At 40.7% G+C, this 14862-nt stretch overlaps 1 pseudogene; it reads right to left on the reverse strand.

Annotated features, from left to right (window-relative positions):
- Nucleotides 1-324: 324 nt before the first annotated feature.
- LOC147456478 (uncharacterized) lies at nucleotides 325-10998 on the reverse strand (annotated as a pseudogene).
- Between the last annotated feature and the right edge of the window lie 3864 nt (nucleotides 10999-14862).

Genomic DNA, 14862 nt, shown 5'->3' on the forward strand with positions numbered 1-14862 from the left:
ATGCATCATCATCTACAATGTATGGTCGAACCATAATTTATTCCCATCCTTGCAATGGTCAGCCTGACCCACATGCTCACAACCACACTTCATAAAGGGGCAATGTACATTCTAGATTTGCATGGTGTAGTTTGTTTCCCTACCAGTAGTAGAGATCACACCTTTCACCCCCAACAACACACCCTTAAGATGCCTTACACCTATTTGTATCAAATTTTGACATGGTGAAGGGCGTGGCTAATTAAATAGCTCCCAATAATGTTTGAGGCATTTCACTCCAGAACATGTTGTAAACCAAGTTCAAGGAGAGCTTGTCTTTACCATTTAATAAGAGTAAGAGGAGTCCCTCAAAAGATGGTGCCATGAGTGTGAAGTTACCCAATGTCCAGGGTTTGTGGTGTGCATCCCCCAACATAATCTCCAAAAACCTGCAAGGGATATATGGGTCGTTATACGATTCAAAGGGCTTTTTTGAGAGGTTGAGTGTCGGGTTGCTAGTTGCAAAACTTTGCTTGGCAAGTTCTAGCTCCTCTTCATCCACGTGTGTTGGCATGAGGGAGCTACTTGATTCAGCTTGAGGGGCGAGAGAGACCTCTTCATAGCCGTTGAGAAGGTGCCGCTTCCTTTGTCGAACCATTGGGTCATTTTGTAGATTCTTCCCATGGCTATTCATGAATCTCCTCATGAGATTCGGGGAGTTTTCAACCCATTCCTTGTGCTCCAGTTCATCCTCCTCGCCAATTACCTTTAGATTGGCTTCTAACTCTCCAAGCCTTTGTACAGAACCATGCGGATTATCTTGCACCAAAGAGCAAAGGCGAAACCATGTTGGTAAATCAAGAAGGTTAAGCAGCAACATATCAGTGTGTTCATCTGATGCAACAAGTGCATTCTCAAGCTCAATCAATGTCTGATGGAAGCTCCGATCCTTGATCATTAGGGGAATTTTGAGGTCATTTTTGTGCCTTTTAGCGTGTAGAGAGAGAGTGGTCTCAACCAATGGTTGAAGAGCTTCCGTTACGGAACCTCTATTTTTGAAAACTCACAAAAAAAAGCAAATATTCTATCTTTACCGCAACTTTGAGCTGGTAAATAGCAACGTAAACAAGTAAAAGTGCAAAGGCATTCAATAGCTGTCGCTTTTAGAAAGACGTACTTCTCATATTATATTGTTTTCATTTTGCACGTCGTCATCATAAAACAACGTTTGGATTCTATCTCATGATCTTTTCCAGATTTGAACCGTTTTTTGCACATTCTGCTTATTCTTCTCTTGAACTCAGGCTAAACTTCTCTGCTCATTTCTTTTTTCACCATGGAATCTTCATCACGATCAAAACGACCAAGAACTTCCATTGAAGCCATTGTCACTTACAACACGACTGATCAAAATGGAGAATGGATTCCAATAACTATACACAAAGGAATGTGGATACTGATGCAACAGAACAAGAGAATAAAGTCTTCCACCAAAAACTCTTTCTTGGCGGGATGGAAGGGTATTGTTAAAGATTTCAGCTTTGGCGACAACAAAAAATCAATCAAAGAGGTGCTGGTGCAGCATGTGTACATGCATAAAGATCTGCATATTGACTCAAAGAGTTCTGCTTTGCAATTACATAGACCAAATTGTAAGTCTCTTAACTTAAATCCTTATTTGTAATGCATGTTGTATAAGGTTATTTGTTGTACAGATTTGTATCCTTCAAACATTATGGAATGGCAGCCAGTAGAATGTGTTATAAATATTCTGGATGTGTGTCATGGATCAATTGGTGAAGAAATATACAAGGGAAGGACTAAGGGTTCATTGGCAGAGAATGGAATATTCTTCTTTGACCATTATATGTTCCACCTAGAAGGACTGGAGAACTTGGAGCCACAACCAAGCTAGACTTGCCTGATTTCAAAAGTGGAGAATGGTCACTCCCTAGCTCAAATACAAGTGAGGGCTACAGGTGCAAACTGTTTTGTGAGATTCAAAAGTGTTTGAAAGCAAACATAGCTAGCAAACAGAGTAGAATTTCTATATTCATGCTCATTACAGTTTTTGTAGACTTCTTCTCTAATGCTGAAGTTAGAAAATCTAGAACAATGTTTTCAGTGAAGACTTTAAACTCAGCAAATGTACTTGAATTTGTGGATGAGGGTTGGAACACCAAAACAGTGAATGGAATCACTTGTAATGTGCAAGCTGGCTCAATTGCTTGCAAATACATGATAGGGACACAAAACTTCATTATGTCATTTTATTACAGAAGATGGCACTATGTTGGTGGTCAGCTAACTCCACTTGATCAAGACATGGAGGACTTCATTGACAGCCCAATAGAAGACATTGATATATGGGTAAACAATGATCATCTGTCAATTGTAAAGATAAGAGGCATGTGTAGCTTACATCAATTGAGATTGGACCTGCAAAATGATGAAATTGAACTGCCCACAACATTCTGCTTTCAAATAAATGGTGGAAAGGTAACTGTTATCCCTAAAAGTCTCTTGTTCTCTTATTGGTTCTTTATTTAACTTGGACTGTTTTTGTAGGTATCAAAAAGGAATGAAAAGAGGCTACAGTGCAAGGACATCTTGGATGGCATTGTACATTTGGTGCCTTAAACATCCTTCAAGGCAATTTTGTAACACATGACCTGCAAGGATCTTATTTTGTATCACATGACCTGCAAGGATCTTGTTTTGTATCACATGACCTGCAAGGATCTTATTGAAATAAAGATCTAAAAGGATCTTTATTTTGTTATTGAAATGCAACTTTTCCAACAATGATTTTACTTCAATGATTTGATTTTGTAACAGAGTCTTAAAACAAAGTGATCAAAATGTATTCAATTTCAAATATTTGCAATTACATAGACAATTGGATACAAGTGGGCTATAGAATAGACAATTGGATACAAGTGGGCTATAGAATAGACAATTGGATACAAGTGGGAAGCTTGATACAAGTGGGCTACAATTAGAGTGGGCTACAAAAAGCTAGAATAGTTTTCTGCCAGGAGTTTTCCTGTCCCTAGGGGACTTGCTTAATGGGGTTGGTGCTTTTGCAGTGGGCTCTTTTGTCCTGGGAGATTTTCTTGTGGGCTCTTTGGCAGGAGGGCTTGAGGGCTGCTTCCTCTTTCTCTTATCATCCATCTCTTCACTTGCCTTTTCCTGCTCACCACTCTCTTCTTCCTCTTCACTTCCCTTTTCCTCTTCTAGTTTTGCTTTCCCCTTTGCCTTTTCTAGCTTTGCTTTCCCCTTCTCTTCAACATCATCATCTTTAAATACCTCTTGCAGTTGTCCATTTGCTTCAATCATATACTTGATAATCTTTGCTCTTGTCAACCATACATGGTTCTCACTATAGCACTCTCTGTTGATCTATACAAGGCAATAGAAAGCAAGTTTTAGGAACAATAAAATGAGAAAAAATACAGCTGGCAAATATGAAATATGCTATACTTCTATATTCTGATTGTCATTGCAGTATATGAAGTCCAAGAGGAGCTTGGCATTTGTCACTACCCTCCATCCACATGAATGGCTTTCAGGCTAGATTGGAACCTGCAACTCATTACATGTATTTATGGGAAAAAATATTTGAGGATAATCCATTGAAGTGAACAAAGCATAAAGAATTCCAACCTTCACAACTGAAAATTGGATTTCAGTCAGCATCTTTGGCATGGGTGGACAATTCTCCAGTGTCTCTATAAATCTTGTAGCAGCACTGTCCAAAATTCTTTATTAAAAGTATGTGCTTGAGGTTCTGCTTGTGGTTTACAAAATGTGTCTGCTACTATACTTACAATTTTGCTTGACCATGTACTCCAGCAAGAGAATTGACAAAGTAGCATTTTCTTTTCACAATATCAATTGCAATTAAACTCCAATGTGAGCTATAAAAACAAGCCTCAGTTAGCCTTCTAACATGAATTAGTAAATTCTCTTCACAAGGTGTAGGTAGGAAACTTACCTCTCATGATAAGGAATCAAGAAAATTTCACAGATTTCCAAGTCCACATGAATCAACCACTTTGTGAGCTCTCTAATATTTGTCTCTGTCCTGAGAAAGTGGGAGATAGAAGGGTCTAAAAATTCCACCTTTTGTTGAAGGTCTGGCTCATATGTATGCATCATTAACCTGGTACAAGATATTGTTATATAAAGAGTTCTTGCTATAAACAAAAATACAGAGGAAAACAAAAACAACCTGAGGCATGTGATAAGGAGTGGAGAATTCATCTCCTTGGTCCAGTCCTTGAGAATTTCCAAGGTCTCAGAGTCAAGTGAATTTTAATCCTCCCTAGGATCCTCCTCACTGAATAGAGCGACAACAAAACCAGTAGGATTGACACTCCTCAAGAGGGGCACTAACTGAGGTTCCAACAGGTCAAGCTCCTTTCTCTCTGCAATTTCCTTGTCTTCCTTTGCTCTCTTTTTCCTTTCCTTTTCCTCTTCTTCAGTAATATCAACTACTCCTACTTCAGGCTCCTTGGGCTTCCTCCATGGAGGAATGTTGAGAATATTAAAGGCCTTAATATCATGCATAGGGACAGGCTCCAACATTCTTGAAAACCTGTATCTCAGCCTCCTGAGAGTGATCATGTCTTTGTCCATCAAAGTAACCCTATGGGCATGAGCTGCACAGATATAGGCATCTTGGAAAAGCTCAATCATAAAGTCCTCAGAAGCCTCCTGGATACATGCCAATGCAGTTCTAGTCCACCTCATGTCAATCTTGTACTCCTCTGCAACTTGTCTGCATAGTCTTTGGAAGGGCAGTTTGGGAATTGCAAGATTGATGGCCTTTATGGCCTTCCTTATCTCTCTTAGACATTTGACCCCCTACTTGAACTTTCTCTTTGTAAGGAGAGGCTTAAGCTGCAGTGGCTTGGAAGCTTTCCTCTGATGTGTAGTTTTTCTTTTGCTTGGTTGAGGGTCAGGTGTGCTTGGTTTAGGGTCCTTCCTCTGAGATGTGCTCTTCTTTGGTTTGGAAGTACCAGCTGAAGCTTTGCTAGGCTGAGCTTCTTCTTCATCTTTGGATAGAGGCTTATCAACCTTCCTTGCAGTCTTCTTGGTCCTTGCCATCTTCAAAAGGGATAGGAATGATTGTTACACAAAAAACATTAGTAAAAAAAGTAAACGATGTATATTTAATTTTTATTATTACTTTATCAAAGTAAACTCCTCCTTTTCAACATAGTGGCACACATTTCCATACAAAGTGGAACAAATTGCGGTGACACCCCGTACGCGAAATCACAAAGGGACCAATGTCCTCACACTTTCGATGATCGCGCACGGGGTGACAGAGTGCCAAGCGGTTCACAGAGGCACACATTGTATGCATGGTAAACTTCTCCTTGTGGACATAGTGGCACACATTCCGGTACACATCGTAAACACATTGCGGTGACACTCCGTACGCGAAATGACAAAGGGAGCACAATCCTCACACTAGTGGCACACATTGCGGTACACATCATAAATATGATCACACTTGTGGACATAGTGGAACACATTGCTTTGATACTCCGTACGCGAAATGACAAAGGGGGCAAAGTCTTCACACTTACGAATATCGCGCACGGGGTGACGGTCAAAGAGCTCGAAATTTTGGGTTGTGGAAGTGCGAGATCCGGGTAGAACCTCCTTCAAAATGCGCTTAGTTTGGGCTCTGAGGAGGTTTATATAGGGTGCTTTGCGCAAGTCCCTAGGCGCATACTAGCCGTTGGACCACACTTCGAGGCGGCAACCGATTTGCACACCCCCCGAGGCGGCGTTTTTGGCTATAAAAAGAACCTACCCAACCCGTTTTTTCGCTTATTGTCATTCACAAGGCTTCGAAATTCAGCCTCCAACCCTCCAAGCGACACACCGCGACACCCCGTGCGCGATTTTGGGAGCCGTCGACCTCTTCCTAGCAATAGGAAATCGCGTACCAAGTGTCACTCCGTGCGCGTAGTTAGTGAGTGCCGAGTTTCTCTTAACCCCTCACAGTTCGCATAGCAAGTGACAAACTTAGCATGTGACAATTTTATGTAATTCTTTTTTTCTTGCGCTTTATTTGTGCGCTTAATTTTATGCTTTTAATTTGTTTGTAGACTTGATATAAAGAAGGGTGGTTAATGTCTTGATAGACTTCTCTTTTCTCTTTTTCAGCTGAGCATTTGTGGATTGTCATAATGGATACAGAGGATATACAAGAGACCGCTGATGACAGGCTGATGTCTTTTCTTTACAAAGTTAATGAACTTACAAGATTTCAAAGTGTTAAACAGATTTTTAATGCTGCCTTTGATCTTCAAGCACTTGTGGATGGCTTCTCTACACAAATTAGTGACTTGAAAGAGATATATACAGAATTGATCAGAGATCACAGGCTTGACAATCTTGTTCATTTTGTTGATATATGCAAAGCAGGTAGCTTGTCAAGGACAGGTATTGCAAAGAAGTGGTCAAGCCTTCATCCAGACTAGCAAAAGATCATAAAGCCTTGCAAATTTCATGGTAATATGCATTGCCAGTTGGTAGATTATAACCTTGGATTTACCATTTTCTTCAGTGTACTCCCAACACCAGAGGGCAAAGAGATTCCAAAGCAGATTTCCCAGGCTGAGGAGGACCAGGAGAAAGAGGAGATAGAGATGGAGTTCCATGAAGAGGAAGAGAAGCTACAAAGCACTGAGATGCTGGACATTGCAAAATTTAAAGCAGAAAACATCACTAAAGTGGAGAATGTTGACATTCAGGATGAAGATGTTGATCCTTTGCATTGCACAGCAACATTTCCCACATACAAAGTTAACAAAAAGGAATATGTTTTGCTGAATGACATTCATCATCTTTTTTATCTAAGGGAAGATTATGCTTTGGCAGTTTTGGCTGAGTGGGGATCTAATGACATAGGATTTATTGATTACTCACCTTGCCCCTTAGCAGTCTTGGACACAGAGGCAGAAAATTTTATTGACAGCTCAAGTGTTGGAAAGCATGTGCAGGACATTGTTCTGAGATATGAGCAACAGGGTGTACCTTCTGAAGAGGAGTTCAATGAGATCCAAAAAAGGCTTAAAATAGAGCATATGGGAGAGGAAAAGACCAGAGATTATGAAGTAAGGCCAACTAGATCCATTGATATATGGGAACCTGCCTTGTTTGAGGAGGATGAGTCTCCTAAGGTATGTTAATGACCATTTTGCCCTGTCTTATTAATGTGCTGAACAATTAACCAAGACATATTTTTACAGATTGAAATACTGGACACAGACAAATTCCTTGGCAGGGGGAAGGGTTCCAGACCCTTAAATTTAGGAAGGAACCAGAGCTTGGGACACTTTATTGGGAAGCTCAACAAAGAGACTGTCATTATATTCCATAACAAGTTTACAAGAGAACCATTGCTGCCAATGCTTGCAATTAAAGCACTTGCAAAGGTTGTTGGTTCATATCAGCTTCCTCCAGGGTTAGAGAAGTTAATATTGGTGGAAAAGGAGGAAGCCATCAGAATTTTTGGATTCTTCCCTGGCCTTACTAGTTCTAGAGCTGGTTATTTTGCAACAATGGCATCCTATGTACTTGCCCACTTTGGGGACCTCAAGAGACAAATGATAGGCTACAATAAGCAGAAGTTTCTGAAGTTTAGGGGTGAAGTTGATGTACCTTCATCAAAAGACTGACTTTGCTCAAACCTGTACTTTGGCCCACTTTCTACCTTGTCTCTCTCTTGTAGCTAGCCATTGTAAGAATTTTTCATTTGCAGATGAACTATTATATGAATTTTGTCTTTTCTGCTTGTTCCTGTGTAAGGCATTTGCTAAATCTGAGTTCAGTAGTGCTTTCTTTGTCATTTTTGATCTGGTTCTATGCCATATTTGTCTATAGAACCATTGGAAAACCTCAAGCAAGCTGTTTGCCTTCACTGCACCTCCTCCATGTCTTGTATGCTTGAAAAACTTGGTTCTTGCTTGATAATGGGATTTCTCCATGCCTTGTGTAGACCATATGGACAGGGAGCCCCATCTCTTTACAAACCAGGGAGTGTGATTGTAAATTATATGCTGGCAAAGTAAAAGTGTGTCAATAATTAGTAAGGATGAGATTAATCATATGCTTCCAAACTAAAAGTATGTACATATTAAAAAGGTCAGAAAATAAATAAAAAACTTACCATGTAATGTGTGAATTCCTGATCCCAAGCATCTTTCATTGCACTTCTGAAGTTATTGAGCACTTTCTTGAAATTTGGCAGATCATTTTTGCCCCAGGATGTCTTATCACAGTAGGAAAATACTTTGTCTAGTGATTCCCATACCTCTGCCTTTTTGTTTCTTGATGTACCTTCAAGACCATGATCTTTGATGGCATTGTGGAGAGCTTTCCACTGGTTATACTTCACATTGGATGAACCCTTCTTGGCATTTACCTTTCCTAGTTTGCCATGAAACCCTAGGAAAGCTCTGGCCTTCACACCACCAACAGATACCTTTCTAGGCACATTGTTTCCATTTGAAGACCTCTTCAGGTCTGTTTCAATCTTAACCTTACCACTGTGAAGGCCAATTTCTGATAAAACCCTTTCAATACATTTGATTGCAGCATCTCTAGCTGCTTTTGGCTGTAACTTCCAGGCAAACCCCACATACAGATGTACAATTTTCTCCACAATTCTGCAAAGAGCATGCAGAGTGCATATGTAGACATTAGCAAGTGGAATATTTAAAACTGCTTTGAAGTTTGGATCTTGAGTATGCCTATTGGGTGCTTTGTTCCAATTTGCAGGATTACATTCTTTTGCTGATGCCATACAATACAGACAAGGGCTCTTTGCCATAGCTCCTTTGGAGACATTGTACATACATTTAAGGGTTTTAAGGTCTCCTCCCATGTGCCATTCCACCCTGTAACTTCCAAACCCTTCAACTTCAAGCTCTTCCCCTAATTCTTGTGCATTAATGACTTCGGGTATTGTTGTTTGATGGAAAACCCAATCCAGAACATCAAAGTCTTCACTCTCTACTTCAAAAGCACCTAGCCACCAGACATTCTTCTCCGATTGCACGCTGAAGTACTTGGTATCCTTCGGTTTCAATGCTCTATTCATTAAAGTTATGGAAATCCTCTCAATTTTTATGTTCTTAACAATCTCACATTCATCAAGCTTTATCACAAAACTGACAACACCATTTGCTTCTATATGCTCTAGCTCATAGAATCTGATCATTTCCTTCTAAAGTGTCTTCAAGTCAAGGAAAATATTATTGAACTCGTCAAATTGAAGATCCCTCTTTTTACCATGATAGGTACCATGAATGTGGTGAGGCTCACCCAACATCTCCATTATCCTCTCATTGATCTTTTTCCTTGCCTGCTGCACAATGGATGGCTTTGGAAGCAAAGAGGACCTGACCTTACATTGCTTTAACCTTGACTTCATATTTCTGAACAGCTTGCTATAACCATCTCTGCTAATGCCTACCTTATCCATAGTATATTGCACATCCTCCTTGTCCAAGCAAGAGCTCTGCAAAAATCCCTCAATGCACTGCTCCTTTGCCTTTTTAAACTTCTTCTCTGTGAAAATATTTTTGGCAACCTTGAGAGGTAAAACATCACAATAATGTTTAGCTGCCATTTCCATGTTTGATGCAGAGTTTGGTTGTAGCAAAGTCCTAAATCAAAAGGTACAAAATTAACTGATTATTGTCCAAATGACACCAACAAAATAAACAAACTAAATTAAAGTTAACTGAATATTAATCATTTAATAAAGAACAATAGCATAATAACAATAACATAAGCATAATAATGTGGAGCAGAATCATAATACAACTTAACAAAAAGATTAACAACCTAACATAAGCAGAATCATATAAAATAACAATACCTTGCTGCTCTGATTCTCCTGCTGCAACCTCCTCCACCACGTCTCAAGGCTTCAATGTTCTTTAACTTCTTTTCTCTTTGTCTGTTTCCTAACATTGTATTCTTGCTTCTAGCTTGTTTGAGCTGAGTTTGTAGCTTTTCGTTGCTCTCTTTACATTCCTCAAATTGTTGTTTAAGAGTATTTATCATTTGTTTGGTCAAATGATCTTCTAACTTAAGAATATCTCTCTCTGCCGCAAGACTCTTTGTATAACCCAGCAACCCTCTTTGACCATCACCCACAAATTTTATCAAAGATGAACAATTTGAGAATGGGGGAGTGCTCTTTGTCATTGGGTCCACTGGATACAATCTTCCATCAGTCCAGAGATCAATGTGATTTTTTTTATCTTGCCGCATTGCTTCAAATATGGACGAGGACACCTCTGCACATTTGTTTCTCTTGCGCACTGGACAATATTCTTCATTTAGCTCAATGTGTAGATGGTATAAGCTTCTTCTCTTCCTCATGGAAGTCTGTTAACAGTATTTGTCAGAGATAGTACTATAGGAAAAAGTTGTGCAGATACGAGGAAGAAGACGACACAGAAAAGGTTTGTTTCAGCTTTTGGAAATTTTGAATTTTGGGCCAGAACTGAAGTTTTCGTTAGTTTTGGAGGGAGTATTTTTTAGAATACGAAAGATCCTAGAAAGATTTGACAATGACATGTTTCGGTGGAGGTAAAAAGGACGCAAATTCACCTTTTTACAAACATTTCACTATTTTTTAAATAAAGTATATATTCTCTCTCTACATATTCTTACAGGGCACAAAAGTGACCTCAAAATTCCCCTAATGGCAGAGGAGCAGACCTTCCACCATAGGTGGAGGGGCAATAGAGAGGGACACATACCCAAGGAGGGCAAGGGATGCATCTCAACTGCTAGCGTCTTGCAAAGGCAAGAAAACATAGTAGACATAGTTTAGACAAACTTAATCTACTAAAGCACACTAATTTAGGTAACCATAGCCTGAAAATGTAGTCGTGTGCCTGTATCTATGCTAGGTGTTGTAACAGTGCCACAATATAGTGTGCAATACCCAAGCTCGTTTTGTAAGCCCCAAGGCATTCATAATAGATGCAAATGGATTACATGAAAATGAAGGAAAGATAGGGCCCAAAGGGTTCATGCTTCATGTAGTGTTATTTTGCATAGTGCATGAGGCCAAGGGGTTGTGTATTTTCATAGGAAGCTGTTGGAATTAGGGTTGCGGAGAAACACACACAGCTTGGAGAAGACGAAGGAAGCTCAAGGCACACAATAGAGAGTGTGTTACTTAGTGTGCAATGTAAAGATAGATTGCCCTAGAGTGATGGGCGTATATACAATGCACGGGGGAAAAAACCTCCTAAAGAGGGAAAAAATGCCCCGGCAGTCCTAGTGTGTTCACACACATCACTACCACATGTAAATGGTAACAAATCCCCCTTGGAGTGATGCGGTGAACAAGAGCTTGCACATGAGTAAAGGGAAGTGCCATGCCCTGAGGACAGGATCAGTCCACAAAGGGGAGTAAGCCCAAAGCTTTCCAAAAAGCTTCAAGCTTCTCACGAGACAATGCCTTTGTGAAAAGATCTGCAAGGTTGTCCTGTGTTGGCACATAAGCCAAGCTGATCTCTCCTGCTCATAGCCTCTCCCTGACATAGTGGTAATGCACCTCAATGTGCTTTGTGCGAGCATGAAAAAATGGGTTCCTCGCAACTGCCAATGCGCTCTGACTGTCAGTGTAGATAGTGTTGGCAGTGTCCTGTCCAGCACCTAAATCGGCCATAAGGCGTCTGAGCCATACACACTCAACCGTAGCTGTGAAGACTGCCCTGTACTCAGCCTCACAACTCGAAGTGGCCACAGTAGGTTGCTTCTTGCTCAACCATGATATATATGAACTGCCAAGCATGAAACAAAAACTACTTGTGGACACTCGCGTGTCAAAACAACCAGCCCAATCTGAGTCCGAAAAAGCATGTAAGTCTGGCGGCAATGATCTCCCCTTGGGATAAAACAAGCCAAGCTTTAAAGTGCCACTAAGGTAGCGGAAAATCCTCTTGACAGCTTGCCAATGCTTAGACCCTGGGCTATGCATAAATCTGCTGACCTGTGAAACTGCAAACTGAATATCCGGCCTCGTGTTGCATACATAAATGAGGCAGCCAACAGCAGTTTGGTAAAGAGTGACATCAGCAGGATCGCCAACATCATGTAGACTCAACTTCAAACCTGTTTCCATGGGAGTGGCAATAGGTTTGCAATCCTCAAGTCCAAACTTACATAGCAATGTCTCTATGTAACTTTTCTGACACAAGGCAATACCACCATCACACTGCTTAAATTGTATACCCAAGTAATGATGCAACAGCCCCAAATCTTTCATCTTGAAAGTAGCATTCAAATCAGCCTTAAATTCAGCAATATGTCTCTCATTTGGTCCAGTGAGATCAGCAAATCATCAACATAAAGAACCACAATGAGAAGTACATCATCCTCACGATTTACATACAATGTGCTTTCTGTTGGACTGTTATGAAAGCCTCGTTTAACCAAATGAGTGTCATCTTTCTCATACCAAGCACGAGGAGATTGCTTCAACCCATACAAAGCCTTCTTACATTTGCACATTTTGTCCTCTTGTCCTTTTATGACAAAACCGCGAGGCTGCGTTACATAAACTTCCTCAAATATGTCACCGTTCAAGAAAGCAGTAACAATGTCTGATTGATGTACATCCCAACCAAAATGAGCTGCCAATGCACATAGAAAACGCACAGTAGTCATACGACAAGTGGGAGCAAAAGTCTCTTCATAATCTATGCCTTTTTGCTGTGCATAACCCTTTGCAACAAGTCGAGCCTTATGGCGATCAATCTCACCATCCGGCTTGCGTTTCAACTTGTAAACCCACTTCGTACCGATGGCCTTTTTTCCATGAGGCAAATCACATAAAGTCCATGTGTCATTTTCTATGAGTGCTTCATATTCTGACTGCATGGCAGCCATCCAATTTTCTGAATTCTGTGCCTCATCAAAAGCCAGAGGCTCCTCAACATCATGTAAACTAGACACAGCCAAAGCATAACAATCTGATGCATAAGATGCATGGCGAGAGCCTGAACGAGTACGACTAGACAAAGGTGCATCCAATTTACTGTCACGCAAAGTGTGCACCAGCCATTTTGGCATACCTCTAGCCTGCTCATTTTCAGCCCTTTCCTCATCAAGTACATCATGTACATCTGCATCAGTATAGGCTGATCTAGAACATTAACAGAAACCCCCATAGGTTGTACATTTACCTCATTGGAACTTACATTCGTATTTCCACCGCTGAAAAGAGGCAACAAAGTGTCATAAATGTCCTGTGAGCTTACATTACTGTCTCTAGTACATGACAGCAAGGGCTGAACAGAATCTTCCACGAACACTACATCCCGAGAAACCAGAATATGTTTTGTTTGCGGATGATACAACCTGTAACCTTTGCTTTCAACATTATAACCAACAAAAATACATTTGACAACCTTATCATCCAATTTTCTGCGCTGCGCTTGCGGCACCAAAGCATATGCCAAACAACCAAAAACACGCATGTGCTCAATAGAAGGCTTTCTATCATGCCATGCTTCATATGGAGTAATAGACTGCAAAGCTTTTGTAGGACACCTGTTTAGTACATAAGTGGCACACATGATGGCCTCAAGCCATAAAGAATGCGGTAAAGCTTGACTTTTGACCATACATCGTGCCATTTCCGTCAGTGACCTGTTTTTCCTCTCAGCAACACCATTTTGCTGAGGTGTATAAGGCACTGTACATTGGTGTTTTATCCCATGACTAGCCAGAAATGCATTAAATTCATGAGACATATACTCCCCCCCTTGATTGGAACGGAGGGTGCCCATAGTACATTTTGAGACATTTTCAGCCATAGCCAGAAATTGTTTGAAGCACATAAAAACTTCAGACTTCGCTTTAAGCAAAAATACCCATGCATGCCTAGAGTAATCATCAATGAAAGTGACGAAGTACAGGTAATTTCCCAAGGACGGAGTTTGCATGGGCCCACAAACATCACTATGCACAAGCTGCAACCTGCATGTGGCCCGAACTGAACCATCCTTTGGAACGCTGCATCTTACCCAAAATATAGCCTTCACAAACATGTTTGACAGGTGCTTCAAGAGGCGGCAAAGAAGCAACCATATCAGATTTCTGCAAATGCACAAACTGGGCAAATGCAGCAAACTGGCAAAATTCAGATGACCAAAACGTGCATGCCAAATTTTTACATCTGAAATAGCCCTTGAATCTGCAACAGCATTTGCAAAATTTTGTCCACACTTTTCATACAAAGTGAGCTTATGCAACCCACGGCACAAAAGGCCAGATGCAACAATTTCATCACCAAAACTGAGATCATGAACTGTACATCTGTCATCCACAAATTTGACTACAAGTCCAAGTCTAGCAAGTTAGGATACAGACAAGAGATTCTTCTTGATCCCAGGTACAAAAAGTGCATCAACAAGTGTGAAAGAACTGCCATTAGCAGCAGTAAGCACAATATTTCCAACTCCCTGAACTGGATAAGAGGCATTGTTGGCACAAGTGACTGAATTCCCATGAGGGACAGACTCGGGAGAGAGGTACAAAATTCACGATGTGAGGTAATGTGCTTTGTAGCACCACTGTCGAAATACCACACATGTGAATCTGCAGCAACTGACAAGCATGCATCATGGACAGCATGATTGTAAGTGCACTCTGCGCTAAAAGCCCATTCTGCATCAACATCAGCAACATAGTCTCCTTTCACAGAAGACTCAACAATGGCTTCATTTGTAGTGGAACCAGCATTTGCAGTGGAACCACCCTCTTTCTTCTTAGCCTCTTTGGCCTTCAACTTAGGACACGACTTGATCAAGTGATCATTGGCTT

This window comes from Adiantum capillus-veneris, chromosome 6 (genome assembly GCF_014529385.1).
Source record: "Adiantum capillus-veneris isolate H3 chromosome 6, ASM1452938v2, whole genome shotgun sequence".
Classification (NCBI taxonomy): Eukaryota; Viridiplantae; Streptophyta; class Polypodiopsida; order Polypodiales; family Pteridaceae; genus Adiantum; species Adiantum capillus-veneris.